Source organism: Caretta caretta, chromosome 9 (genome assembly GCF_965140235.1).
Source record: "Caretta caretta isolate rCarCar2 chromosome 9, rCarCar1.hap1, whole genome shotgun sequence".
Taxonomy (NCBI): domain Eukaryota; kingdom Metazoa; phylum Chordata; order Testudines; family Cheloniidae; genus Caretta; species Caretta caretta.
This window is the reverse complement of record NC_134214.1, coordinates 95229275-95256228: the sequence shown is the minus strand read 5'-3', so window position 1 is coordinate 95256228 and position 26954 is coordinate 95229275. Positions and strand designations below refer to the sequence as shown.

The window sequence follows — 26954 nt, the reverse complement described above, 5'->3', positions numbered from 1 at the left end:
TCTGTCCCATTGAAGTCAATAGTTTTACAGTTGATTTCAGTAAGAGCTGAATTAGGCCAATGCTAAGCACTTTTGAAAAACTCATTCTTACTTAATTCAGTATCAGCTAATATCCGTGGAGGAACAAGGAGAAAGTTCCATATGGATGGAATGCAAAAGGGTCTAAACCTTATACAGGCTGAAATGTAAGGAATTATTGTCAAGAGGGAACAATCTGAAATATAATTATTATCCAAAAGAGAAATCTAGTTGTCATCTAATTAACTGAAAATTACAGAAGCCATAAATGAATAATTATATTCTTTTAATTCATTAAAATTGTAAGAAATGTTTAAATATTTCATTGGCATTATCAAAACAATAAATTGGATATCAATTAACACACTTAAACGTCATTGAAAAAATATTAATTATTTAATTCAACTAGTAAAGGAGATGTTGTTGAGTATTAAATATCCCAAACAAATGAAGGGTGAAGCAACTTATAAAAAGCTCCAAATTCTACATGATCCCTGCCCAAGTGTCTCTCTCTCCTTATACAGCACATTTATTTTTGCCCTGATATTTAATATGTTGTTTCATATTTGTTGCGATAGAAGCTGGTAGAGTTGGTCAGGAATTTTCTGACAAACTGTTTTTTCACAAAAAAAATGCTGACTTTGTTTTGTGAATGGTTTCTGTGTCAGTCTTGAGACAACCCGGACTCAAGAAAAATATGGGGAGAATAGAAATTGTCAATGTCCCATTTGGCCATTTTTTATCTAGAAATCTTTTTTGTTGTTGTTTTAATTTGTATGAGTTGAAACTTCTTGTTTTGAAAATTTAGACTAAAAAGTTAATGGTTGAAATAAAAAAAAATCAAGTTATTGAGACAACATTTTGATTGATCTTAATCTTTGGGGTTCCCCCCCCCCAGATTCTTGATTCACACAAAGTTTTGAGATTTTGACTATGTCCCTATTTGGAATGGGAATTCTTCCCTCCTAATTTTGGCTGGAGGCCAACTAAACTGGGTCTTCATGGTGCTAGCCGTTGAACAAACTTATGGTGTATGACATTTCCTAGTTCCAAGAGCCTATACTCTAAAAGACAAGACATAACAAGTGAAAGAATACACAAGCAGGCTGGTGAGAGGAGGGGGAATGATCTAACAAAATGATAGGATGTGTTACGAATTACATCTGATAGGACACGCACACAAGTGCTACGAATTACACCTGGTAGGACACGCATACAACCGCTGCGAATTACACCTGGTAGGACACGCACACAAGTGCTACGAATTACACCTGGTAGGACACGCACATAACTGCTGCGAATTATACCTGGTAGGACACGCACACAAGTGCTACGAATTACATCTTGTAGGACACACACACTAATGCTACGAATTACACCTGATAGGTCACGCACAGTTCGAATCTAGGCTGAGGCACAGAAATAAAGTCCACAACTGCAGAGTTCCCAAAAGACACTAAGTTTATTACGCTCAAGCGTGGTGCCCCCCTGCAAGCCAGGAGGGGACCCTGAATGCAGATTATACAAAGGTTATATACCTTTTAGCAAAGCATGTTGCCCTCGTGCATCGGAAACCTTAGCCAATAAACAAACTTTTGTCTTATCTACCACCTATCCCTGCTTGGTGCATTCCTCGTGCTATACCAGTATGTTAATTACACAGCATGGTCCTAAAGCCATGCATCAGTAACTTTTATTATCAGGATGGGAGGCCTCACATCAAGGCCAAGAGACAGGGAGTTAGAGACTGACAAAAACCAGATACTGGGAGTCAAGGCAGGCTGGAGACAAGAAGGAGGATTTTCACAGGGATTCAATATCTAAGGATTACTCCTCCTGGTGTATGATGTGCTGGCATTTAAACAATGGTGGGCCCCAAACCAAAATGGAGTCACATGTGCTAACTTTTCCTTAACAGATGTGTATTATTCTTTTCCCATCAGGAGCAGTGATCTCTATTCCTCACTTCCTAGCCTTCTTTTAAAATCTGATACTCTAGTTGGGTAGCCTCCTGCCTTAAGATATCACACCATAGTAGTATCAACTGTACTGAGTACAGCTCTGCTCCACCTATATTAGAATGGGAAATCAATTGCTGAATAGAAGTGATCTTTGTCAGTCCCTTGGGTGATCTGTGTCAGGCTTCACTAGCAAGTGCATAGAAAGGATAATATGTGGGCAACAGATGGAAGAGAAACACTAATAGCAGGAGAAGTAATGTGAAAAGTTAAGACAACTTTGAAAACCAGACTGTCGAGTTGGTACATTTTTAAATCACTTTAAAAATTGGCATGTATGATCAGGATAAACCTTACAAAATCAGGATTAAAATATACCAGGCCTGATTCTCATTTACACTACTGCTGCTTTAAGTAATGCTGTCATTGTAAAATGGACTTCAAGTTACTTTAGACTGCAAATGAGAATCCGCTCAACCATTCCTTCGTTGTGTTAATGATTCCTGCTTTGTCAGCTTCAGTGCTACTACTGGCTAATGCATTCTCATCCATCCCAAGCAAAGAATTCTATAAGCTTTTCTCCCGGTTCATGGCTCAGTTACTTGGTTGCACAGAGCTTCGAGTCCGTGACTGTAGATCAATAGGTGAATTAGTATTAGGCTTATGATGAGCCTGGTTTTGTTTAATTGCTGTTTGGTGGCACAGCTTGGACGGAAACCCTGCTTCAGAAAACATTTGTTTGGGTTTTTTTAAGTTGCCGTATTTACAAAAAAAAAATCTCAAAGCACTGACAGCAATTTCCCTGGGTATGTAGAAGAATCCTGAATAGAGTCATGCCACAGAAGGACTTGACACACATGCTGCAGAGTCTTGAGATCAAGTGTGATCTACTGTTACGGGGTTGAGAATAAGGTTAATAAAATGTCTGTTCACCTGAGTCAAAGGTACAAATAAAGAACAATTTTTGCTTGTGCAGTTTGGCTAAATTCCTTTGAATTGAAGAACAGCAGAAGTGGGAAGCATCTGAGCTAACAGTAGCCGATTCATCTGCACCAATTTTACACATTATCATTTTTCCAGTTCTTCAGTGGAATTACTCCTGGCTTTTGCTGGCATAAGTGAGAGGAGACTCCAGCCCTACAGCTGTAATGTAGTGACTCCAAATCAGTGACGAATGAATTACAATACGTTCCAGAGCATGACTCTAATCCAGTTGATTATTTTGGGCAGGTCTACATGACAAATTTACACTGGTGCTGCTATAGCATGTCTGGGGCAGGTGCTCTGAGCCGATGGAAGAGAGCTCACCTGTGGGCTTAATAATGCCACCTCTGAGAGTGGTGGTAGCTATGTTGATGGGAGAAGCTTTTTTATTGATATAGTGCTGTCTACATGGGTGGTTAAGGTTGGTATGTCTACGTAGCTCAGGGCTGTGGATTTTTCACACCCCGGAGCAACATGGTTATACCAAAGTAAGTATGCAGTGTAGACCAGAGCTTTGTTTGCATCTGGGTTTTATTATAAGCCTGGGTAGACCGTGAAAGCGGCTAATCCACCTGATATTTTTGAATGACAAAACACTCATTCAATTCTCACTCCTATTCCTGTGGCTCTTGGCATGCATTTAGGGCCTGATCCCACACCAGTGGGGTCAATGAGAGTTTTAACATTGACTTCTGTGGCAACAGGACCATATACCTGGAACAGGACGAGACTGGGGAGTTTGGGTTAGCAGGACATTATCTAATTGTTTTGCTTATCATTTTGATTCATGTTGTTTCACTGTGGGTTGGGAATTGTCTGTATTTATTTATTTATTGTTCCTGATTCTGGTTGACTTGGCTGCAGCATCTCACTAACACTTTGGAGGGGGGTGAGGAATAGAATTTTCCTGGTTGGGTGGTAAGCTATGGTGAAATAGAAAGCTACAAGTTCAGCTTTAGCCACTTGAAAATGAGGTGGCTTCTTCGAGGAGCACACTGTACTTTGGATGGGGTGGGTGAGAGGCCACCACTGGTGTTCCTGCTGACACTTTTATTAATAGTAAAAAACGATCATTAAAAGCACCAGTGCCTAGAGTGAGTAGCACTGAGCTTTATTAGGTGTCACTCACTGCTGTACAAGTATATCCATTCTCCGCTAGTGTAAATGGATGCAACTTTGGCTTCAATGCATTGGCTTCAATATTTTCTCTATTTACATACTGTACACTTTTTTTTTTTTGAGGGAATGCTGGTCTTCTCTCTAGTGTGCGCCCTTTGACTTAATGTTGTGTATGATTAGATGCTGTCCTGGGGCCTGCTTCTGATGGAGGCTTTATGCATAATCTCTTCCTGTGCACTTTTATGCAGTTACTTTTATTCAAGGATCTCAAATTACTTTACAAACGTAAGTTCATTACTTCTTATCTTTAGCAAATAAAATAAAAACTAAACTTTTTTTTTTTAGAGTGGAATTACAGAGCTCAGCTAAACTCTCCCAGGTTCTACATCTCCCCTCCTGTGTCTATATATATAGACTCATGATCCACAATACGCAGTCAAGCTCTTGACCAGCATTGACTGAGGGGATATCTATGTGATTTACTCCATATGATCTTTGGCCTGAACTCTTCCAATGAAACTGCAAAACTCGGCTCCTAGAGCCATCTGCCTGTTCAGCCATCTCCCATGTCAGTAAGAGATTTGCACATGCTAAAAAAGTTCATATGACACTTGTTTCCATGTTCAAACCAGGTAGTAGCTTAGTTAAAGGTTCACGTATCTTTCTGTGCATCCAGGCAAGTAATCTTTCCCATGACTCAAAAATAAAGTTTTACTAGTTTAAATTCTCTTTTTTTGTTTCTTATATAATTGCAGCAAAGGAATATTTCAGCTCGTAATTGATACTGTTAAGTAATGGCCCATTGTGTTTTAGGCACTTGAATATCAGGATGAAAACCTAGACGGAGAGGACATTCTTATGTGAACATCATTTTGACCTCCTTCCTGCAAGGTTTTAAGCACACTAGCCTCTATCCTGCAAAACACTTACACATATCCTTAATTTTAAGTGTGAGGTTGGTCTAATTGAACTCAGTGCGACTATTCATGCTTAAAGTTAAGCATGTGTATAGAGCCTAACTACTCCGCACTGTGCAGGATGGATCTCCTAGCGGCTTTCCCGATGAGGATTATTGTATTGGTTTATGCCCTAATCTCAGAAAAATCTTAATTGCATTGCAGGGGTGGCCATTATGGGTAGTTTTATCTTAATGAACGTCTCAGTTGATCCCCTTCCCATAAGCATTACCAGAACTTAGTTATTTAATGAGAAACAACACAATTTTCCCCCCAGTAAAGTAATAGGAATATCTAAACTGTTATATATTTACGGCAGAGCAATTTATAATACTACACAAACAATTTGTCCAACATTCCCCACCCCCTTAAGTCTCCAGATTCTCTTTATTAAAGAATGTAGGGGGAACAATTCAGAGACACAAAGAACGATATTCTCAGATCTGCGGCTGTTCCCAAAGAAACTGTCCCCTGCAGCTTGCTGTTTACACTGTAGACCTCAGGTCTGCTTAACACACAGCATGTGCCTATGTTTATAGTGAAAACAAGGAGGTTTTTTTAACAAACAGACATTCAAATAACACACAGCAAGTAGGATTAATGGAAACTAACCTATAAAAGAAAATCATAACCTGCATTCTCGAGCCTAAAAACACTGCACAAGGTGTCCTCTTGTCTAATAAGGTAATGCTTCCCCTAAAGCCCTTCTCAGAGCTTTTTTCAACCAGGATGGCCGAGACCCTTCTCTCATGAGCCGAAGCCCAATTGCCTCCCCCTGACGAAGGGTGCCAGGGCATCCTTCTTTCCCCCAAGATGTACCAGACCATTCCTTTTGTTCTTTACCTCTAAAACGGGGTCTCTCCACCCCCATTTCACCTCTTCCTGTTTCTCCCTGCCCTTGCTCCATCCCCAAGATTTCATTAGCGTTTGACTCAGTATTTTAATAGACTTCTAGTGTCAGATGCAGAATATGCAATGGTCATCTAGGGAAATGTATTCCACCTCTCTGGAGAAGTTCTTCCTCAAGGTGAGCTACCGCTGGGTGATTTACCTTTAACTGTAAGGCCTTAGGAACATACTATCTCCTTACATATTATCCATACTTGCATTTCACAAAGATTGTGATGACAAATGTGACACAGGCTTTCAGTAGAAATCCTACATGACCCACTTTTGTGAACTAGAATGTATATAACATACCCAGGGTATGTAACCCTTATGCCTTGTAACCCTTATGCCTCCCTGTACCCTCTGCCGGTTGGCATCAAGTGGTCCTTGGGTCACAGAGAGTTGTGCTCCTAAGGTGCTTCATTGCTTTTAAAAATCCTACCCTTCACCCATCATGATTTTTCAATGACCTGTCCTGTATGGTGGCTTGTCTAGCTTTCTTCTGACATGGCAGTTTTCAGCTTGGATTAATGAACTTCACTGGAAAATTAAACTTTAATGGGAAATAATGGCAATTGAAAGTGCTAACTTGTTAGCTCAGGAACTCCTTTACATCTTCTCAAGCTAAGACAGTGCTTAATAGACACATATTCAGCCATGCCTTTGTTTAAAAACGGCACTTAATTTATTGCCATGAACTTGATTAGCTATGAATTATGAGCTATGTTAAATTAATAAATTAAATTCTTAAGATATTTTCAGTAATTTGGGCAAAGGCAACCAGGCATACTGCCATAACCTTAAATTTAAATGGTTTGCATTGACAAAGTATTATATTTAGACAGCTTGTAAAAGATGAAAAAGAGCAAATAATTATTCTTTGGTCAAAGCTGGTACAAACTACACATCAGCATTAACATATAGGAGACGTTTCAGTGCACCGTTTAGAAGCTTAAACATATTCAGTAATTCCATGATATTGAGAGAAGGGGATGATTTATCAAAATTCCACCAGATAATCAATTTATAACAACAAAATAGATGTCTTTGTTTGCCTTGCTGCAGTGGCATTAACTCATCTAAAACATGAATGTGTGACTGTGAAATATATAGCTCCAAGGAAGACTTCTTGTACAAATACCAGCTGCATCAGCCACATTTACTAGCTCCACAGAAAAGCTCATTGACTTCAATGGGAGTTGAGCATGTGCTTAAAATTCAGTGCATGCTTAAGTGTTTTGGGGCCTAAATGAATGAACGGAAGTCATTCGCTTTTGAAATATTCTCAAATCAGTTTAGTCATAAAAGGTGGGATTTTCAAATTTTCTTAGGTGGCCTAGGAGTAGAGCTTGCTGAAATTCAGAATGTTTGAAATTTAGTTTTGGCCTAGTATTAGGATGCAAAGTGGAAACCTCAGAATTTTACATGGAAAAGATATTTTGTTTTAATAAGGGAAAACTATATTGTCTCTTGTATTGTAAACTATAATGTAACAAAAGGCAGAATGATAAAGGCAAAACAAAATGTTTTGACCTTAGTGAAATGCTTTGAAAATTTCCCAGAATGCTTTTATAAAATCAATACTTTCCCATGAAATATTTCAGTTCTGTCAAATCAGCATTTTCTAAGAGGAAAACAGTTCCCTTTGCTAAAATTTCTACCATTTCTACTCTGGAATACATGAAACTCAATGGGTGATGTGCTCCTATATCATGTAGGGCTAGAGTTATGACGGTATTTAGGAAAGTTATGAGTTAGGTGCCTAACCTCCTTGCACACTTTTGTACCTCTCTTTACATGCCTAAAGACCTCTGTAAATCTGCCCCATAACTTGTGAAAATCCCATTTAATATCTACTGCCTGTTAAAATGTTATAGGATGAAGATACTATATCGTGGTCTTTCACAAAACAAACTGGTGAAAAATGAAACACTGGTACAGTTAATACATTGTGAACCTTACGTAGCAGCGTTTTTGCCATCTGTATTGCCCAACAGATTACAACTATGGTATATTCCATATAAAATGCTAGTTTTGACTAATCCTTGGCTAAGAATGAAGGAAATGGCAATAGAAGTATGTTCTTGTGAATCTATTTGCGGGGAAGAGCTTTTTACAATATAAAAAAATTGCATCGATTCTCTGCCTCGAAGGCAAAAATGTTATTTGGAGTGGTAGATTTTCAGAACATACAGAGAATTGCTTAAGCACATGTATTCTGTGATAGGTATACATTAAAAAAGAATGTCATATAGAAAATAACTACTGTGAGTGTTTTGCTAGCTATCTGGTTATATCCCTAGATATTACTGGAAGAAGAGATTTAGATACCCAGTAATAACAATACAGCACTTTAAAGAAATATGTATTATTTTTTATTGTAGCCAGATAAATACCAGAAAACAGTGGTAGAAAATGTTAGTTTGGATCCCCAAAAGCTGTTGGGTTTGTCCCTGTTTAAACCTCTTGTTTGCTATTTGAGAATGTCTGGGCAACTGGTTATTTGTTTGGGGCATGTCGGTATTTCATATGAACATGTGAATTTAGGTTTGAACAAAGATATTCATGCACAAACAAGAATATTCCTTATTCTCTGTTTGTTCTTTGTTCTGTTGTTTAGAACATGTCAGTCATCTGTTCAGGGAACAGGGGGAAAATGTGGCTTAGATCAGTAATAATAAACCATTAATACCGAACGGCACACAGTCAAAGTGAGCAGTTTGGAAACACCTAATAGGTTGACATTAGTTTACACAAACTGTTTGTAAATAGTTGCACATCATGGAAATCAAGTTCTGTTTGCAAAAGAGTCAATTTTTAAAAAAGGCTAAATTCCTTTGGTAAGTTATTATCAAGACATAATACAACAATTTCAAATACAGCTTGAGGGATGATGCTTAGGAAGGACAGAGATATATCTTTGGATTTTGGTTGTGGTATCACATCTGGTTCCCTTCTGTTTAGACTGACTGCATTTTTAATTGTAAGGGGTACCGAGAGTGTGAGACACATGTCACTTGTGTAGCTATAAATCTAAGTAAATAAAATAATACTCTGATATCTCCTTTTTAGGAGGCCAACAGCATCTCCTCCCCCTCCCCGCCCCCCAAGAAGACTCTTTATTTAGAATACAGTGTAATTTCAACTTTGGAAAGAGGTTTTTAAATTATTTTTGAGGTGACGGGAAATTAAATGTCTGGTGCTCTCTGAACACAACACATCACCTAGTAATGTCATTGTACATAATAGAGGCATCACGCTGTGTCACATGTGATAACTTGTGATATGTCATCAGGCAATTTTGTTAGAAATTAATTTGTGTCTAATCTGATCAGCAACAGACTGTTTCGGGTGATTCAGTGCTTTGGACGCTGAGGTGAAAGCCTTGAGAGGCCCTTTTGGTGACTAATTTGAAGAATCTCTGAATGAAGATGGGCAATCTTGATGTCTTCATGGTAAAGCAGCCTTCAGGTTAGAGCTGTATAATACTTGCACCTGTCCTGGTGTGATTTTAAAAATAAAGGCTAGAAATCAAAACATGATCCTAATCAGATACAGGACATCTGGGGCTATATCTCCAGCTGCCGTAAATCAGCATGGTTCAATTGACTTCAGTGGAGTTATGCTGACCTACACCATTTCGTACTTTTCATGCTTTTTAAGATATATTTTCATTTACCAAACATCTCCACTACACTTTTCAGCCATGTTTTCCAGTCCTAGATTCAACAGCAGAGCACAGTAAAATTTTATGCAGATAGAATTTTCTAGAGATGCCCAGATTAATATTTCAATAGAAAATTATATCCTATTCTTCCTTCCCTCTGGCACACCATGTAATCCTGATATTTTGCTGTCTTTTTCTACTCTCCCTAGTAGGATTCAATGACTTTTTTCAGGTAGGGAATACATGATGAATAGATGAACACATGATCCGATTTTATTTCTATCTACTATAGCCTCTACTTAACAAGCTTTGGTTATGATAAAAACCTTTTGTATGTTTATAGTCACACTTTTGTCCATTAACTCTGATCAAATAATGCCCCCAATCTGGATTTCTTTTCAAGGCTCTTTGAGGTTCATCAAATATATGTATATGATTGGGGGGGGGGTGCACCTTGCCTCAGTGATCTGTAAGATTTGTTATTTAAATACCCCCCATATCTCTAAAGATAATCTTAAAAGGGGACACTATCAGACTGATTCATTGATTTAGGCCTCAAAGGTAGAAACAAGCTTTTACTAATTCTAAGACTAATATACAACCCTCTCTCTGTGACGTTTTAAAATTCCAAAGAAAGCAGTTTATTTTTAGGATTTGAAACACTCCCCAGCCATGTTTGTAACGCAGGCAATGGAACGTGGTGCTCAGGCCTGGTGGCCAAAATGTGGAACTCGCCAGAAGTGTATAAACTAACTAATCTGTGTCCATTGCCAATGGGGAAAAAGTAGGTAAAATTAGCATAAATGATGGGGAGCTCTTTTTAAGAGATCTCGAGAGAAGCTGGGGCAGGGGAGGAATGAGTTGGCTGGGTCATTGTGGTTAGGCAGACTCACAATTAGTTTTCCATTCCCAGAAATTTCTGGAAGTGGGTAGTTGGGACATGCTCAATAGGCTCCCTGTATCTAGACTAGTCCATTGAGGGCTAGTAGTTGGGTCAGTTGCTTTACAAAGCAATTGACTGGCATGGGTTGGGAGAAGCAAAGAAGCAAGCTGTTTTCCCCTTAACTCTGAAGCATTTTGCCACAGGGTTATTCATTTATAAATGTAATACTGATTGGTTGGTTAATTAGTTAGCTGACTAGCTAGTGGAATCATAGAATATCAGGGTTGGAAGGGACCTCAGGAGGTCATCTAGTCCAACCCCCTGCTCAAAGCAGGACCAATCCCCAACTTTTGCCCCAGATCCCTAAATGGCCCCCTACAAGGATTGAACTCACAACCCTGGGTTTAGCAGGCCAATGCTCAAACCACTGAGCTATCCCTCTCCCCACTGGAGTGATTGCACAGTACAGCAGAGGAGGCAAAAGAGTCTGTCTGGTTTGTGACTGGAGATTTCAGTAAGCAAAAGGAGGGAAGATATTATTGCAGTGTTTTACATTCAGCAGACTGTGTAGAATTGGTGGAACAAAGATTCTGAGACTCGGGTGAATTCAGCCTAAGCTTTGGGAATTCTGAGTTACTTCTCCCTATGTGTCTGTGGGGACTGATCTGTTTAGATTTAACTTTCCTTTTTTATATTTATAACTATGAAGGTAATATATGTGGATTATGAAATAGTTTTATTATGAGGTAGAAATAATTTATTAGTATTATATTTCTTTATCAGTATACAATTTTATAAAATCGGTGCTTAAGAATTAAGTTACTTCCTTCTGTTCTTTTTTTGGACTGTGAGGAAGTTGACTCTGCAATCTTGGCTGAAAATGTTCAGTGACTGAATTGCCTGTGTGTGTTTATAGCAGAGGTGGGCAAACTACGGCCCGCGGGCCATATCTAGCCCACAGGCCCATCCTGCCCGGCCCCTGAGCTCCCGGCCGGGGAGGCTTGCCCCGCCCCTGCAGCCTCAGTGCGTCATGCCACCAGCGCTCTGGCCCGCTGCTCCTGCTGGGTAGCGCAGGCGGCATGGCTGCGAGCTCCTGCTGCTCTGAGCAGCATGGTAAAAGGGCAGAGAGTGGGGGGGGGTTGGATAAGGGGCAGGCGGTCCCCAGGGGGTGGTTAGGGGCGAGGGTGTGGAGGGGGTCGTGGCAGTCGGGACAGGGGGAGGTTGGATGGGGTGGAGGTTCGGGGGGGTGGGTTGGATAGGCATGGGAGTCCTGGGGGGCCTGTCTGGGGGCGGGGGTGTGGATAGGGGTCAGGGGACAGGGAGCAGGGGGGGTTGGATCTCAGGAGGCGGTTAGGGGTCCCAGGAGGGGGCAGTCAGGGGACAAGGATCGGGGGGGTTGGATGGGTCGGGAGTTCTGAGGGGGGCAGTCAGGAGGCTGGAAGTGGGAGGGGGCAGATGGTGGGCAGGGGCCAGGCTGTTTGGGGAGGCACAGCCTTCCCTACCCAACCCTCCATACAGTTTCACAATGTCGATGTGGCCCTCAGGCCAAAAAGTTTGCCCACCCCTTGTTTATAGGAATTATGTTTTGATGCAAGAGGAGAGGGGTGATAAAGTAAACTCTAGCCTACTCAAAAGTTACATATTAACCTGACAACACCCTATAAGCCTTGAATAAAAACAGATAATAGAAAAATACAATGGGCCAGATTCTGATATCCTTCAGGGGGATCAGAACCATTCAGTGGGGCTACTCATGGGGTAAATTACTGTACAACTGGCCAGATTAGAACACCTGTATTCATATTGGATATTCTCATTCCACAAGTGGCCTCAGTTAAATCAATGGGACCTTTCATAGCACAAGATGCTACTCAATATAAGGGCAGGCCTAGGCTAGTAGATGTACCTTCCACAATTCACTCATGGAAGCTAGCTTTTTTTTCCATCTTTGTAGGTGTTTCCATTGGTGGACTAAAGTCTTGTTAAAATTAACAGCTGTATTTAGTAAATGCAAAGTGGGAGGAAATCTGAATCGGATAGTCTACTGAAGTGAAGGCAGTTTTTTTAGGCGCAAACATACATGTTTAGTGTAAAAGCCAGTTACAATCTTCTTCTGCACAAGGAGGTACACTACATATCAGGGACCTTGCTTCTTTGTATACCTGTACATTGCCATGCGTATCTAGGGTACACTTCTCTGCACTGCGAGGTAAAGTAGTTCATGCACTATGTGAAAGAGAGACTACTTGCTTTGTATTGAACAACAAGGATTATTAAAGGCTGATCATTTTCACTACTTCGTTAGGTCACTAGGTGACTAATGGATGTCAGCTGTCAGAGGAAGTAAAGATTTATTGACCGTGATTTAGTGAAGTGAATGAATCTCACAAAGTTTGACGTTTGGCGAACATCTCAGACTATTTGGAGATTTGTCTAACTCCAGTTTGCAAACTCATTTTCTTGGCTTGTTTCCCAACCCTTACTCCCAAGAGTAATTTACTAAACAAATGCTGCAAAGCCTTTGCTACGTATTAGGAACCACATTAAAGCTAAATGGAGGCCAGTGGAGATAGGAGGCTTGGGCACGTCAGCTTACCTCATTTGGAAATGTGTTTGCTGCTTCATTTTCTTCATACATGGGCTGGATGGAAAATGGTTTTCCCACCCTGCTAAAATTTTTGATATTTAAAAAAAAAATTAAAAATCCCATTCCACAGGGGGATGAAACTGAAACCTTTCAGAATTCTTAAGGTACTCACCTGGAATGTGGGAAACCCTGGTTCAAGTCCCGGCTCTTCCTGATTCAGTGGGAGTTAGGCACCTAAATACCTTTTGAGGAGCTGGCCTTTATTGTCCAAAATCATGGTAGTTAAATTGTGTTTAAAGCCATATGAGCCAACACATTTTATTCTTCTAGTGGAGACATGACCACAGTTGGTATATCTACACTGCAGCTAAAAGCATGCCTTCCAGCCTGCTAGGCAGACTCCCACTAGCCCACTAAATATATCAGTATGGATGTTCCAGCTGAGGTTGAAGCTTGAGCTGTGGAGCCTCGGGGGTTGGGTGGACTTGAGAGTCTGAGCTTCTGCTTGAGCAAGAATATCCACATTGCTATTTTTAGCACACTGGCTCAAGCCTTTCCAGTGTGAATCTATCTTGTGTGAATCTTTCTACCAGGGATGAGAGACTTGCTGCCAGCTGCAGTGTAGAAAAGCCCAGTGTGGCAAACTGTCAGTGTTTGAGTGGGCTTGACATTGGGCAAATTGAGTTTGCCCATCCCTAAAAGTTTTATATACTAATCTTTGCATCAACAATTATAAAGGAGTGTTTGTTGCTCCAGTGCCGTCTGTCATCAGTTTAAGTCACTTGATCATATGCTAGTCTGTAGAGACACATTGACATCTGAGCTATGACTTTTTCACATACACACATTTCTAGGCTACTGTGAGCATCATGAGAGTGGTCAACCCAGTTCTGCTCTGTTTTACCAATCTGAAGTCCAAGGAACTCCTTTGGTTTCACTGGAGTTACTCTAGACTTGCACCTTTTTAACTAGGGACTGAATTGTGATCAACAATTTTAAATCTAATTGTTACGGTCATGTGAGATTGCAAACCATCACACAAATCACAGGGCAGCTTTCCACCTTCTCTCATATACACATGCTCTATGAATACCTTCAAAGGTCATCGACAGTGTCAGAATTAATCTGTTAGGCTAATGCTTGTATTTCTTGCTACACTGCAAAGTAGTAACTGTAATCTTTACTGTGTGCTGACAACTAATAAATCTTTCTGATCACTAGGTGTAAGTGTTAAATTTATGTAAATAGCATTCAAAACAGAAAGGGAGGAATAGCCATATTAAAAACTGACTGAAAGGCTGCAGTTCTGTGCATCAGGTTATGGAGCTTACTGATTGTGAAAATTAAAGTTCTTACAGGGCAGCAGGCTAGGTAGGAGGAGATTGTTTAAGACAAACTGCTAGAGAGAGAAAGCAAAAATCAGAGAGAGCACCACTGACCATCATTCTAGGTGAGTTTTAGTAGCGATCCTTCTTTCATGGACTTCCCGGATGAACTGGGAATGGAATAACTTTGCAACGTCAAACATCACACTGTGCTCTCACATATATTTGGCTTTTCTGCTGCTTTGCGAGAGTCACTGACAATCATTAAACTTTTATTATCTCACTCGGCTTGTAGCTGAACAGCACAAGGCATGCCGTTGATAGATGCTACACACAAGTATATCATCAGGTGCTCTGTCAGTCATTTCTCTTTGATAATTTACCTGCTCGCTTCTATTCACAGCAGTCTGCACCCATGCTGCCCCGAGTTTACTCCTGTATTTTGTCTCCCTCCGGAGTAATGAATGTGGTGCTGATCCATCTTCATCATCCATAGCTAGTCTTTATCCACATGATGATATCTGTCTGGAGGGAGGTTTTTTCCACTTGTCATTCATTTGATCATCTCAGTGATGTATTTTACTTTACTTTTAATTTCACTTCTGTTTGTGTCTTGCTTCTGTTGCAACATAAAGCTGTCACTCCTCCTTCTATAATTCTTTGATGATAAACCTCAACTCTGTTTTATTGGGAAGTAAAAAAAAATCATTCATACATCTGCATTTAAAAAACAAACAAACATATGGCCATATCCTTGCCTGGTGTAAATTAGCATAGCTCCATTATGCTGAATGGAACTATGCCAGTTTATACCAGTTGAGGAGCTGACGAGTAAGTCATAAACTATTTCCCAAGTCAGTGTGATACTGCTTCTAAGATGCATTGCAACTTTTCAGATGTTCTTCCTCCTAGCCTGGGGCTCCTCTTGATTATTTACTATTTGATTGCTACCTGAGCTAAGCAGCTATTTCCTCCTGCTACTTGTTCCAGGTGCATGTATTCCAGTTCCTATTTAATAATACATCTTTCTCAGCCTACCTCTTTTCTGCATGAATGTTGACTCTGACCTTCATTTTGTTCAGATCAGTTCATTACATGTTCCCTCTTCCTTTTTTCAGTTCTCCTACTTTCTAGGGGATGCTCATATTTCAGCTCAGAGGGGGTTTTGTGGCTAATGAAAATCCCTAAGCATCACAATTTAAACCATGTTCCACTGAGTGAGATCTATAAAAGGAACAATGTATATGATGGTTAATGGTTCAGGCCTCTTTAAAAGGCATTACGTTTAAGTTAAACTATTTCTTTATATATAAGGCTTTGATTTCTTTTGAGCTGTAATCTCAAAAGACATAAACATAATCAGCCAGATTCTGGCCTCCAATCACATGGGAGCCACACCATTTGTACCAGAACACCTTTTCCTGATGATGCTGGTCCAGGACAGACTGTTCCAGGTTTTCAGTTTCAAAATTTGTGCCTCCACAATTATAAAGAAGCATTAATTACTCCACTCTGGCTTGTCTTAATTTAATTTAAGACACTGGATCATACCAGATGCCATTGGCACTCATTTACATTTTAGCTGTGACTTTCACATGTGCATGCTAGCAATGTTTTACAGAGAGATTTACAGACAAAACAAAATATCTACCAGGACTATTTCTTCCATCCCACTGACTGTGAAGTCATGTGCCTTAAGGTACTTTCTATACTGTGCTCTTCCCCACTCCCCCACAACCACCACCACAGTGAGTCTCAAATCAACGGTCTTGGGCTCATGGACCTTGTACTGCAGAGCTAAAAACAGCAGTGTAGGTGTTCCATCTCAGGTTAGAGCCTGGGTTTCAAAACCCAGCAAGCAGGTGGGGTCTCGGAGCCTGGGCTCCAATCCAAGTGGGAGCATCTACCCTGCTGTTTTAAGCCCTGTAGTACAAACCTGAGTTAGCTGACCCAGGCACTGAGGCTTACTGCTGTTTTTTGTTTTGTTTTTGTTTTGTTTTTCATTTGCAGGGTAGATGTACCCTCTGTTACTAAAACAGGCATCTATAGCATATGTGGTTAATGCAAAATTCACAATGGTATGGAGTAATATAAAGGCTTTATCTGTACTCAACTGGGATAATCTGCATAGCTCCTTCATAGCTGTGCCATTCATTAGTAATATGATCATCTCAAACTCATGCAGATAAAACCCTTTTTACCACAATGTACCCTATTCCATCTCTCACTCTCTCCCTATCCATTCATCTGTTATAAAATTGGCTGTTTGTGACATGTTTTGTAACTGTAGCACCCTCATGGCCAAGATAGAGTCTGTTCTGCAGGCAGCTTTGGCCAAGGAAAGACGTGCACAGAAATGTAGCAGGGGAAACTCCCTTCTATCCCAGGGCACCTATTCCATATCCCTTGGAGTAAACACACACACTGGAATAGTACAATGAGTATAGGAAAGGGAAATATTTATTTACAAAGGGATGAATGGAGCTGCTGCAAAATCCTACCTCAGTGCCTCAAAGTGATGCAGCAGTGACCCTGGCTTGTCTGACAACAAGGATACCAGAGTGTACACTTTAGTAGGTTCAACCATGCTCTTAAGGTGTCAGACTGCCAACCCAGGGAGAGGACAGCTGTTCTCCTTCTTGAGGTTGAGTGCTAGCTAAGTTGAGGAGGTAAACGTGCCACTGACAGCTTAGCCAGTGGGTGGATGAAGAAATGGCTAAAACTGCATGAATAAATGGGCCCCAACTGCTCCTCGATCTGTTCTACGATGGCGGCAGGGAGTTCAGTCGATGAGAGGCTGTTAAAAATCTCAAGGGCCAAAAAGAGGATTACCTATAACTGCAGGACATTGACGAGAGATGATTCGATCAACCATCTAATGGAGAAGAAGGTAAGGACAGCCTAAGACATCCTTGGTCTCTGCAAAACACGACAAAGAAAGGAGATGGAAGTGAAGTGGAGAGATGAAAGTACCATCATGTTGGGAAAAGGAAAAGTCGTGAGAACTGTTGGAGGAAATGGCTTCATCATCAGCAAGGAATGGTCTTCAAAAATCATCTCCTGCAAGTTCAAGTCTTCATGCATCGGAGTGCTATGCCTCTAACTTAACAAGAACAGCACCCTCAAGATTGTTCAGATCTATGCTCCCATGAGCACAAGCGAAGATGACAGTGTGGAAGAATTCTATCAGGAGCTCAAGGAAACCCTTGCTTAAAAATCCACACACATGATTATGATGAGAGATTTCAGCACCAAAGTTGGATGATGGAAAGAAGGCGAAAAGTTCATTGGAAGATATGGCATCGGCGAATGGAGTCCTTGAAGAGAGCAATTGGCAACTCTGACAGAGATGAAAGAAATGTTAATTGGTAACACCTGGTTTAAGAAGGCCAAGAGGAGGTGGACATGGATTGCACCCAGTGCGAAGAACAAGAATGAAATTGACTACATTCTGGTCAATAAGTGGCGCATTGTACAAGATATCTCAGTAGTACTATCATTTAACATTGGTAGTCACCATCACTGGCTCAGAGAACAGCTCAACTTCAACGAAAAGGTGGAGAAGAAAGTGCTACAGATGGCAAATTAGAGACAGCTGCCAAAAATATTTGACAAAGCAAACATTTTCAAGAAAGACTGGGTCTTATAGGTAACTTAAGGCACAGGCCTTTGGACCAGATTCAAAGCCCTTTGAAGTCAAAAGGAGTCCTTCCATTACGTTTGTTGGGCTTTGGATCAGGCCCTTAAGGAGGGACAGTTGCTTAGGCCCTGATTCGGCAAAACACTTCATATATTCCAAGGCCAGAAGGGACCAATGGAGTCATTTAGTCTGACCTGTAGAACACAGGCCATAGAACTTCCCCAAAATAATTCCTACAGCGAATCTTTTAGTAAAATATCAATCTTGATTTTAAAATTGTCAGTGATGGAGAATCCACCATTACCCTTGGTAAGTTGTTCCAATGGTTACTTTTAAACAGTGAGAGTAACTGCTTTATTTCCAGTCTGACGTTTCAACTTGCAGCCATTGAATTTTATGCCTTTCTCTGTACAAGTTAAATGGGGGCTCCATGTCAAGTACATACTTCAGTGTTATGATATTACAATGCTTCCCGGGGCATCCTAGATAGCAGGATTTCATTCTATGCAGACAATACTCTGATGGTATGTCCACATTGTGTTTTAAAACCCATGGCACCAAGTCACAGAGCCGAGGTCTACAGACTCAGGCTCATGCACTGGTGCTAAAAGCAGCTGTGTAGATGATGATGTTACTGTGGCTTTAAGAGAATGAAGTGCTACTTCAGTCTTATGATGTCATGACTAATAATGGTCAACTGCATAGATGAAATCTGAGACATTTGCAATAATTACTTGCAAGACCAGACTCTTCTGAAAGAAGAAATGGTAGAGCACAGCAACAAAAGCAGCAAGAAAATGACATCATATGATAAGAACAACTTCAAGAGTACAGCAAATATAAAAGTTAGTCATGTCCAAGGAGTTCTGGACACAAGACTATTAAGCTATTAAGATAATTTTGATAGATATATATGAATGAATCTGTGCTTAAAAGGAAGTAGAGGTCGTGTTGCTGTGGCTTTAAGAGAATGAATAGACTCTCCTAGGTGTGACGCTGACAGAAAAGGTTAGATTGGTAGATTGACCTGAGTTCAGATGCTCTGCCTCTATAACTATGTACCTAACAAAGACTGTTGTTGTTACTAGCAATGAATTATTATTCAGACTAGTGGATTACTTGAAGATAAAATAACAGACATTGTGGCTCAGTTCCTGACATCCACTCCCCATCCCCAAGCTCCAGAACCAGATCTCCAGCCTGAGCTCAAACATCTGTGCGTGTAACACCAACAGACCCTGGTCTGTCAGTGGGCAGAATGAAACTGGGGACCTCTGGAGCTTAGCGCATGAGCAGCTACTGCATGAGCTACAAGCCAACTGCCTGTTAGCTAAGGCTGTAGAGCAGACTCATTTTATCTCTCTCTCTAAGTGGTTTTGGTGCTAGTAGATAGGACAGAACACCAGAAGGTGTGTTGGTTACATTAGCACACGTCTGTAGACCCAGGCTCTGCGACTCACTGCCATGGGTTTTAAAACACAGCATAGACACACTTTTAGGCTCTGGCAGTAGCAGAGCCTTGTATCTCTCGGCAGTAACCCCCACCGCTATTTAAGGAGAAATGTGGATGTTTCCAATTCAAGTCTTGGCCTTAAGATGGTGGGCCTGTGGTTTACCTGGCCTGACTCTGCAAGGTGCTATGTGCCCTCAATGGAATCATTATTATTAACTCCTGTGGGAGTGGAGGGCACCCATCCTGATGGAGAATAGAGTCCAAAGTGAGCAAAAGTGAATAAAGGTGACAGTCCTTTCCCACTCAAATTAATTTTCATTGATAACACTTTGAAAGGTCTCCGTTCCATCTTGATGTGGAACAGGAACAAATATTTTAAATCTCAAATTTTCATGGGACAGGAAAACCCATTTCTGCCCTGCTTAACTCCTGGCGCTCAGTTTCTGCAGTTCTAATTCAGCTGTAAAGTCTAGCAGCTCAAGCAGGGAGACTGCAGTGCAGCGGTGTGATCTGTCCAGCAAGACTAGGTCTGCACTACAGAGACTGTCCGAGCATCGCTGCGTCAGCATAGCTATGCCGGTGTGGCCCTGCAGTCTAGATGCAGCCTACACGGACAGGAGTTTTTCAGTCTGCATAAGAACACCACCTCCCCAAACAGCACTAGCTACGCTGATGGAAGCATTCTTCTATTGACGTAGCTACGTTGATGCTGGGGCTTATGTTCACATAGCTGCATCAATCAGAGATATGGTGGCAATACTGGCGTGGCTTTGCGTACCCCAGACAGATGTAGCAATGCCAACATAACTTTCAAGTGTAGACAAAGTCTAGGCCCATTTTAACTGCTAATTTATTTGTTGGAGGAGAAGAGTTGCTGCATTTGTTTAAGTGCTTTCCTAAATGGGCGGGAGGAGGGGTCTAAAATTGCAATATATGTAATACATATTCAAAACAAAGCCAAAAAAATCCCTAAACTGCTTTAGATCTCACCATTATAAATCTGAGGTTGATATCTGTCATTTAAACATGAAGCTTTTTGGTAGATTTTAATCATTTGCTTTGTGGAAATATCTGTCAGTGGTTGAACCAGTTCCCCTTTAGGAAACTTCTCTCTGAGGCAATGTCATCTGCCAGGTCAGGATGGCCATTGGACATGAGCAGTATGTGTTGGCTAACTAATGCACCAACACATCAAAATGAAGATTTAATTTTGTCAGAAGAGCCCTGAGGTTTTCCAGGCTCCATTAATTTGTTTCCCCAGGAGCGATAAAAGCACTGAAAGTCTGCAACATAAAAACATCCATCAAAAGAATTTCAGTTCCTGCCTTTGAAAAGGAAGCATCAACAACATTGAAAGCAAAAACAATTGTGGGAGATCTGAAATCAAGGGCAAGTTTCATGGAATTCAAATGAAAATAATATTGTGAGTTATCGCTGTACTCTTCTGTGCTTGTATTTTAATTCTTTGTAGTTATACATTTGCAAGTCTTGACCACTTTAGATCCTCTCAGGCTAAGACTACTCATTATCAGCTCTGTTGCTGGATCTTTTGGAGACTTTGGGCCAGATGTTTAAAGGTGTTTAGGTGCCTAAAAATGCAGATAGGCACCTAGTAGGATTTTCAAAACCACCTGCCTGAATCTTTGGCCCAGATTTTTACTTAAGGGTTGCTGCACTTAGTGTGGCAAAGCCTAGCTGATTTAGGAGCCTAAATCTCATTTTCAAACAAAGATTTAGGCATTTAGACATAAAATCCCATTGACTAAGTGCCTAAATCCCTTTTAAAATGAGATTTAAGCTCTTAAATCAGTTAGCCTTTAGGAGCTAGTCACCTAAATCAGTTAGGGGTTCCTTCACTCAGCGTTACAATGCCTACTTATCTTTTAAAGTCTGGGCCCTTGTTATTAAAGTAGTACAAAAAAATCCATCTCTCCTATCCCCCAGAGGATGCTGGATAAAAGGCAGAAATGGTGATTTACCACCACTGCAGCAGGGAGCTGTGCCTACTCCAGATGTTCTCATGCTACATCAAAAGCTTTCTGAAGCCTGTATGGTCTCCAGAGGATTTGCAAAAAAGAGCCCTGGTCTGAGTAGCATTTTAGCATACTGCATGATAAATGCAGATGATATCTCCAACTGTGGAGAAATAAAGTTAATATCAGGTGAAAGAGATGCTTCCTCCATTTTTGGAATCACTGATGTGTTGTAGTCCTCTCTCCTGTGAAAATAGTGGGCAGAGGGATGAAGATTAAGCTGACATTCTGCAGCCATTTAGGAAAACAACCACATATTGTATTTGCTCGCCAGAATAATCAGGTGGACCAAAGATCTACGCATCAATTTGATCTCAAGTTGTTGGCTAAATAATGACCATTTGGAGAGTGGATACAATCTAGAGAAAACAGAATTCCAACATCCGGATCAGAGTAGTGGACAAGAAGGATTCTAAATAAGATCCGCCTGGCTTGTGGGGGGAGGTCCACCATTCAGGAACTTTTATTGTTTAATGATAAAATACTTCTAATGTTCTGGTTACATTTAAGGTGATGCTATCACAGTCATTACAGCACAACAAGTGTTCCTAGCCTACATACTACCTCTGTGATACAAATACAGAGACAATTCTGATTTCAGCTGAAAAGTGTGGTACCACCAGTTAGTTTATGGTCATCAGTAAAGTAGGTTCCTTGACATGAGTCCAAGCCTCCCAGCTCTTCTGCTTAGACTATCTTATTTGTATCCAGTAACAATGACCCAAGGAGTATGTGATAATAGTTTGGAGCAGCCCTTTTTTATGAGCTTTTCTGATTTCTAAAAAAATTGGAACCACTAGAAGTTTTAAAAGCAAAGGAACATTTTAAAGAAGATAAAATCTAGAAGTTTTCATTAATTTTAGTTTTTACAGATCTGTGTGCAGATAGTTGTCTGACCAATACAGTGCTCTTAATCACAAATGTCTTGCTCTTGCTCAGTGCAAGATCTTCTGCATAAAATGCATCTTGTAAATAAGATGCACAAATATCCATTTCATTAACTGATAGGGTCTCCTGAAAGGAAGGCAACGACCCTCTGATAGGAAGCCAACTGCTCTACCCTACATTGAAAGTACATTTATTTATATTAATTCAGTTTGAAACTCAAGCACTATGAATATTTAAAAAACAAACAAACAAACAAAAAGACGGGGCAGTATTTGCTTTCTTTATCAGCATAATTTATAGGGCACAATTTCCAGAACTGCAATTTCTGCTTAGTCTCAATTTTCCCCTCATTCTCAGTAAAATGAACGTGCACATTACTCATAAGCAACTGTAAGAAAACGATCACCTTCCTTCCTGAGCAGCTTAGGAATTGCACTTAACTTAGATTCCTAACTTATTAATTTCTCCCCATCCACTCCAAATTGTCTGCATTGGTATATGAAACATACTAATAGTAATGCCTTTAGCTTTACAAAAAGAACAGGAGTACTTGTGGCACCTTAGAGACTAACAAATATATTAGAGCTTAAGCTTTCATGGGCTACAGCCCACTTCATCAGATGCATACAATGGAACATATTGTAAGAAGATATATATATACACAGAGAAGGTGGAAGTTGCCATACAAACTGTAAGAGGCTACTGCTACTCTGAAACCTGTCATTTAGCTTTACAGTAATTAAATGTGATGGGTTGCCATGCCAGTGGAATTCACATATCTTTACTGGATTGTGTAGTCCTACATGAAAAAGCACTGTAACTAGCCATTAAGGATACAGATGCATCATTGATATCAATTATATTATGATCCCCCCCCCCCCACACACACACAAACACATACCCCGCAGGTTGTGAAATGTGTCAGGCTAAGGTTTCCCAGTCCTCCGTAAATTGGCCGGTATGCTTCAGGCCTTGCAGTAGCCCCACAGCCATCTGGCTGTAGCTTGGCATCTCCCTCCAGAGGACAAATCAAGTGTCAGGGAACATCCTTATTCTAGAAGGAAACAACCACAACTTAGTCATTACAGTTTTGAAATATTCATAATGGACCACTTTAAACCTGTAGAATTTTGCATTCTGCCCTAAATGACACCACTATGCAACATGCTGACTTCAGGGTGATTCAACAAGGTATGTATTGGGGCAGAATTAGGTTCTACATCACTCTCGGTCTGATTCTGCAATATGTACCCACATTTCCAGCCGAGTTTCTGCGGATTGTCACTCAAATCCTGCCTGGAACCTCACGGGAAGGGAACCAGCCTCTCGAAACCAAGGATCAGCAAGTTAACAGAACATAATCACCTGGATTCTGAGAGAGAGAGAGAGAGAGAGAGACTCACAGAATTTATCTAAAACTATTGCTTGTAGAAAAAATTCTTAAACACCCATCACAGCCTTTGATTCAATAACTTTGTTGTCTTAAAAAAATCACTCATGCATATATCTAATGAGTTAAGAGCTGCGTGTTTAATCCTGAGAAGTCATGCTATTGTCACCTAAATTCTTGTTTGAATTTTAAATGCAACAACTTCCAGCATCACAACTTTTCATATAACCTATCTGTAGCATGGGGAAGATTGGCTATTACCTAACCATCCATAATTTGGAGGTGGGCTTCTTAAACTGGCATCAGAGATACAGTCTCAACATTAGCTTCAACCTGGGAGTGATTTCCTATAGCAACTACTTGGCTGAAACTTCAGTATCAGTTGTCATTGAGATTAAAAATACCCTGTTACTTTTGGGGCCAATAGCTAAACAGGGTGCTTTCTCAAATTACATTGCATTTATAAAGAATTCTTGGTTTACTTGATGGTTTAATTAATTTCATAACTAGATTTGATGATTTAATAGTAATGCATCTTTAAGCAAATACACACATCAAATTAGAATAATCACATAATTGGAAATCTTCAGTAACAGGAGGTGGAGTGGTTTTGTTTGTTTGTGTCTCTGTCCCAACTGGGTATATTTTTTGCTTTCATGAATGAGTCCTCATAACACACGTAACAAGCCAAGTTATGCTAAGTGAAGTAAGGGAAACAAGCACAACAGAAGGCAAGCCTGCGAACTGAATTGAATTTATAACTCTGCTGGACACCAAAAACCATGAACTTAACAGTGACACTGGTTTTATAGCTCATTACAACAACTTGGAACACACCACACTGCCTGCTACTCTTACTTACCCGCTTCTAGCCCTTTTTGAAAAACAATCAAACCCACAGTTGCCCTCTTTATTTAAAGTGACTGCTTCCAGCATGCTGTCAACTGTGCAGAGTGGCTCATGACCATGAATGCCTACCTCTGGGCAGACTGTCAAAAGCAGGGCAGACACCCCAAACTGGTGGCATGGCCTGTAATTATGTTTCACCAACCCAGTACCAAATGTGAACTCCCAAAATACTGCAATAGACTTACAATAGAGTCACAGACAGTCCCCCTTAGACACTCCAGTCTGTCTTGCCACCCAGGTAAGCTGGACTGTGTGATAAATGGTCACTTACTCCAAAAATCACAAAATATCAGGTTACACCCAGTCCCAAGATACCAGTCACTCACCCAGGTCAATTTTCATCCTCGCAAAGACGATGCTGATAGCCAATTTGAAAGTAAACTAATTAAAGGTTAATTAGCGAAGAAAAAAGAATGAGAGTTATTGAGAGGTTAAAGCAGGTAAAATACATGTATAGCTGAATCACAGTCTATCTTTCGAAAGGTAGCAGAGTTATAATAATCTGGCAGTTTCCCAAAAGCCTCTCAGGGCTAACCGGAATAACTCTGGGGACTTCCGTCTTCTTGTTAAGTTATTCTGCCCTGTTAGAATCCAAACAATCCAGGGATGATTTTTTTTTTCTTGTGTCCATATTTATAGCTTCTCACAGAAAACAAACTGACAGGGTCACTTCCCATGTGGGCTCTTCTTTTATGGCAAAGAGACAGGAGCGTATTTTAGAGTTTTTGATCTCTGATCATCACAAAGACCACTTGGCTTCAAATGCACAAGAATTAGCACTTTCCTGTTTTAAAGTTCATCATTTGCATTACATAATTCTCTTTGGATAGGTTATTAGGTTACAGGGTGTAGGCAATGTAAATGTTTGCTATTACAGTCTAACAGATGCAATTAAGTGAAAACAATTCATGCAGCATCCCATTTGTTTTCGTGAAGCTTAAGCTCCCAATATATTCTTATACATTTAGCTTTGAGCTGTACTAATACACAGGTGGATGGGCTTAGCTTCCAGCTGTAAGGTTGTCAGGTCTCAGCTGAGGCCTAGACCTTGGCTAGAGTTGGGACTTGGCTTACCAGTGTACACACACGCATTACACCTTTGTATGTAACTGTGACACACTGCGTCCTCCCCCAGATGTGAGGAGGAGTTCTGTGTAGCTTGAAAGCTTGTATCTTCCACCACAGAAGTTGGTCCAATAAAAGATATTACCTCACCCACCTTGTTACTCATATCCGGGGACCAATAAGACTACAAATGAGTGAAATAATACTCATTCATATTGCAGTTCCTCAGACATTGTAACAAAGGGCCCAATCCTTGAACCTATGTTCAAGAGAACAACACATTTCAGTAGGTGTAATCTAATGGGTAAGGGTTATTCATGGGAGTAAAGGCTGCAGGATTGGGGTCATAAATTGCACTAGAGAGATGAAAAAATTCTGTCTGTCTTAAACTGCAACCTAAATTAAAATGTTTCAAGCAACTATAAAACTCCTGTCTAAGACTTAAATTTAGCCTTACCTGACTTACTTCTTCAGCTCAGAGGACTTTTACTGTTGTTTGTTTGACTCTTTGGTAATATTTCTCAACAGAACTACCTTCTCAAGAATCATTCAAAGTCATTGTTTTGGTTTAACATTATTTGGTATTACATCTAGTATACACCATGTCTTTTGATACTGTTTGTATTTTGCCTTTCACCTTGTGTAGGCAACACAATTGCTCTTGGCCATTGAAAGAAAGGAAGAGAGGAGAACTAAGGAGAAAAAATAAGAAAAGTCAACTCCCTACATAGTAGAAAAACCCATTTGATTTGTATTTAAGAGGGGGTGAATCCTTCACAGAAGTGCTCTGCATGAAGACTAGCTATGGAAAATGAATTTTCCACCCCAGGAGAAATTCCGATATTCGAATATTTTCATCCTGAAATGGGACAAAAATCAAAATATCAAAATATTTTGCGAAAAGAAGCACAGAACATGTTTATTCAGAAATCTTGAAATGAAACATTTCAATTTTTTCAATTAAAGTGAAACACATGTTGACAGGTCAATTGAAATCAAAACATTTCACATTTTTCGATTGAACAATTTAATTGAAACTGAAATTTTTTACATGAAAAAAATCAATTTTGACAAAACTCCATATTTCATCAGGAAAATATTTCATTCAAAAAAAAAATGTGACCAGCTCTAACAGTGTCATGTGTAAAATATACAGCCAAAGTTTTTATTCTACTCTTCCATTAGTGGAAG

General features: G+C 40.2%; 2 long non-coding RNA genes across 8 annotated transcripts in view; one reads left to right on the top strand and one right to left on the bottom strand.

Moving 5' to 3' along the window:
• The window catches only part of LOC142073308 (uncharacterized), a 29699-nt gene extending 5943 nt beyond the window's left edge, over positions 1–23756 (bottom strand). Inside the window, exons 1-3 of the long non-coding RNA XR_012670112.1 lie at positions 23655–23756; positions 23301–23453; positions 14769–15064 (exon numbers count right to left, since the gene is read on the bottom strand). This is a non-coding gene — a long non-coding RNA (uncharacterized LOC142073308). The remainder of the gene's footprint in view (positions 1–14768; positions 15065–23300; positions 23454–23654) is intronic.
• The window catches only part of LOC125643014 (uncharacterized), a 678305-nt gene that overhangs the window by 551058 nt on the left and 100293 nt on the right, over positions 1–26954 (top strand). The window lies entirely within an intron of this gene.